This window comes from Wyeomyia smithii, chromosome 3 (genome assembly GCF_029784165.1).
Source record: "Wyeomyia smithii strain HCP4-BCI-WySm-NY-G18 chromosome 3, ASM2978416v1, whole genome shotgun sequence".
Taxonomy (NCBI): Eukaryota; Metazoa; Arthropoda; class Insecta; order Diptera; family Culicidae; genus Wyeomyia; species Wyeomyia smithii.
The window spans coordinates 24,723,608-24,727,972 of NC_073696.1; positions in this window are offsets into that span (position 1 = coordinate 24,723,608).

Here is a 4,365-nt window from a genome sequence, read left to right on the forward strand (position 1 = left end):
GAGGAGGATGATGTCTGCAATCTTTTACGAGAGGTGCAGGAGCGCGAGAGACTGAACAATCCAAGCCTATTTCCTCGTTAACGAAACAGAAATCAAGCGTACGTCTGTTACTATTTAATATCTCATTCACCTGTTTGAGTCCTGCTGTACAATAACCATCTAACAAATAAATTGAAGCCGGTCTAAGCGAAGAGCGACCAGGATCCGGAAAGAGGAAGCCACGGGAGTCTTGCACCCAGGAGATTTCGCGCAGGTTAAAATCGCCGAGAATTACGATATTGTCTCTTACACCCATCTCGAAGACAATCTATTCGAGCGAACGTAAATGCTGCTCAAGGAGGCAACTATCATTTACGCGATGTGGCGGAATGTACACGATACAAATTAAATGCGTAGCTCCGGAGCTGGTGATCGCCACCCACAGATGTTCAACTGTTGATCCCCCGGGAGGGTGCTATATGCGAGAATTGTAACAGGACTTTACAGCCAGCAGAACACTGCCAGCTGAGCGCTAATTACTATTGATGGATGATCGATCTTGACGGTAGACCGTGAATGAGTCATCAAGTGGATATTGTGTTGTCGTTGAGCCATGTTTTTGTGAATGCATCGTTACACGCCAGTTGATAGTCTATTAAGCTAGAGTTGATACCACCAACATTTTGATAATATATCAAAAGTTGAGAAGGTGTAGCCGGATTCCTAGGAATGGAGAGTGCGTCAGATCGAAAAACGCTGTCAAACCACGAATACTTGCCAAGACTGGCAGTTTGGAAGCCCATTTCGACTTTGAAGGCGGGAGCTTATAGTTGGGGATTGACGCGAACCAGCGGTTGACACGACTGGGCTAGGCGAATCCTGGTGATGACATGTCGGCTGAGTAGCATAAATGATGACGGGTTGAGCGAGATGCTGGTTTAGAACGTGGATGTAGACCAGTAGCAGTGTGGATGGCGCCAGCGGCCGATGGAAGACTGAAAGCGAGTGAGCGATCAGGAAGTGCACGTTCAAAAAAATGGGAATACTTGCCTGGAGGAGCAGGCTGGAGAAACACTTCTCCAGAGTGCTTTCTACGGTGCGTCGCGGCAAACTTGCTGTATATATGCGTCCTGGGGTGCAGCTTATTCGCCCATTATTGCTGCTACGTCTGGATCCGGTAGAATGTGAGGCGGGTCGTTCGTAGTAGGTTCTAGTTGCCAAAAATTTTCACTAGATCTGTTATCAGAGAACTCGCGTTAAACAAGTCCCCTAGGCCAAGTGGAAGTAGATAGAGCTTTTGTCTTTAACTCAGCGTTCATGAGTATTTTGAAAGAAACAAAAGATAGAGTGTTGATATCTCTTTCCTTCGCCACTAGCCGAGCCACAAGAATGTCCTCCGTTCCAAGACGTTTCCTGGCTAGGGCGGTCACTTGTTCCACCTCCAAACCTCGCGAGCGATCCGCGAAAGGTATAGGCAAAATTTTGGTCTAGCTGCAGGGACAACTGCAATTTCGGTGGAGGCAGAAGGCGTGCTGTCCGTGCCGTGCAATAAAGCTGGTTCATTGGACCGATTGGTGTCGGTATTGAACAGTCGACGAGGTTTGTAAAATCGGAATCCGTAGCGGTGCGTCTAATCAATCGTGGGGTAAACGAATTCGAGTTCATCTATGTGACAAAGTTGGTTCTCATCTCATTCTTTAGTGCGTTCAATATTTCAGCCTTGAGATTCTCCATAATGCCACTATGGGTGTTTAATGCTTCTTCCAAACCCGCTTCGTGAGCAGAGCGAGCAGCATTCCTTACTCGAATGTTTTTCATCAGCGATGTACAGGATTTGCACAACCAAAATAATTGTGCATTTTTCATCACATCCTCGAATGCGACGGCAGCAATACCAGTACATCTGAGATGGACAAATGAATAAATGTTTCGAAAGAACTCAATGGGGGTAAAGAATTCAAAGTTTGAAAAAAAAACTAAGAAAAGTTATTCCAGCAATCCATAAACTGTAAGACTCAACGACTTCAAAAAATTTAATAATATTATAAATTTAATTATACTAAATCTAGAGAAACATTTCAAAAGGTTCTATCTGCTTTGAACGATTTTCTGATCGATCACTTTCATTTAATCGACACAACTTATTAAACACCTTTTATGACACGTTATTTGCAGAAGTTGATAGCGGAGGGATCACTCTAGCCTTCTTAACGAAAACCACGCTTGGCAGAGTTACTGATGCTGAACAATTACCAAAATGAAAAGACGCTCCAAGAAAACGATAAAAGCAGATAGGACCATTTAAGATGCTTAGCTAGAAATAAGACTATCCAAATGTTTATGAATTTAAAACTCGTGGTCTAAATCCCAGAACTTACCCAAAAATCAACATGTTTTAGAATTCAGAGACGTTCAAATCATCCCAGAGTTCATGAATTCATTTTTCGAAAAATTCCGAAATTCAAAATTTTTTAATTTTTTGATAACACTAAAATACATGGTATGCTAAAAATTTCTGTAATCTCAAAATTATAGATTTATTTTATCACAAATTCCATCGTAACTAAAATGTATAGGTAAGTGTAAAGGTTTGGGCCATAGTTCGGGTTTCTTTATTAAGAACGAACATATCGATTAAATGGTTTAGGAGAGCAATTAAGAGACATTTTAAAGGAAAGCTTATGAAAGGCCAAACAATTATGATGGTTTGTGTAAGATGCAAAAGCCAAAATTAGGCGATTCAATTACATATATGAATATCTTAGAATAGATTTATCCGACTTATTTTGAAATTTTGGGTTTCAGTGTAAAGTTAAGGGTTATAAGTGTAAGGGTTGAAGTAAAACAACTCCTTTGAGATACCGTTTTTGGTACAGTTCATAGTTTTTGAAACAATTTTTTTAATGGTTTCATATACCAAATAGATATTCCCATTTAAAGTTAGCGCTTAAATTCAAGCGATCCAAAAACTTGCAGAATCATGTTACCAATGAATTAAAGTGATAAAGCTCTATTTTGGAAATATCAAAAATCTTTTTCTATTCTTGTAATAAGTTGATACTTAAAATGTGGAATACGAAGAAGAAAAATAAGCCCTAACTACCCTCGGCCAGGATCTCCTTCCGAGGAAACCATGGAAATCCATAGCCCTGCACATTGGCACTGCTCTACCCCTCGCTCATTTCACATCGAAGCAAAGAAGATTAAGTCTCTTGGCAGTATTTCCACCATTTGCTACTAGTTCTTTCCGGAGAAATGCAAAATTCAAGCCACACCGAACGAACGAACAAACGACCGACAATGATGGAGCCCAGAGTGGAAGTGTATAATTCTGCTGTGGGCTTATGCCCATTTTGCTTCCACATATCGCATTGCACAGCATCCGACATAGTCGCAAAACTTGTCCTCTGTGTCTCGTGGAGTGGCGGAGGCCGGAGGAAGTGACGGAGATGTTATTTCTGCAATCATACACACACACACATATGCACACGCATGAGAGCTAGCAGAAAAACTTCAACCGACATCCGTAGGTTAGCGCAGTTCCCGTGTTTGCCGAGCTGTCATCGACTGTCGACGGACGACGAGAGGCCGAACGAATTTCCAGTGATTCTAGAGGATCATGTTTATATCGAAGCTCCAGGCCTATGGTTCCGGTCTGCTGGGGAAAATCTCGCCCTCCAGAATAAAGCTAAAAATATCACCGCCCCACTCTCGCACCAGGAAACGAACCTCCTAAGCCTCGCTAAAGCAGAGGAATCTGTCTGTGTGGCACTGATTGTTGAGGAAAAGATATGATTCCGATTATTCCGACTGAGTGCCGCCCGGTGATGTGCCGACTTCTTTCTACTTTGGGTTCGGTTCGGTTGGGTTGTTCAGTTTTACGAGTGGCTCGACGACGAACGACGAGTTTTCACGCTGCAGATATTTATCCCGTGAAAGTCAATTTAGCATCATTTATTCGGAGGATGCATCGTACCGTCATCAACAGATAAAATAGTTGCAAATGGTTAACTGGAAAATTATGACCGTAGTAAGTGAGAGCAGTTTTTATGCTGCTATGCAGGAAAATGTTTAATGGATAAAAATATTCCTCAAAATTAATGCTGAATCGTGCAGTTAGCAATTAGTACGTAGTGAGTATGAGTACAAAATACGATTAGGATTCTCATAAGAATGATGCATTAAAAATAATTGCGCAACCGAATGATTACTGTGTCATCAGTCCTCTGAGTCGAAATATTTCTTATTGTTGGTCAAATGACAAAAAACATGACAAGAAAAATAACATGTGGAGAAAACACAATACAAGGATGGTTCTACCTCAGTTAGTAACCGTCGTTGAAGGCACAAAATCTCGCGTAATTTTTCAAAGCGACCTATCTAACA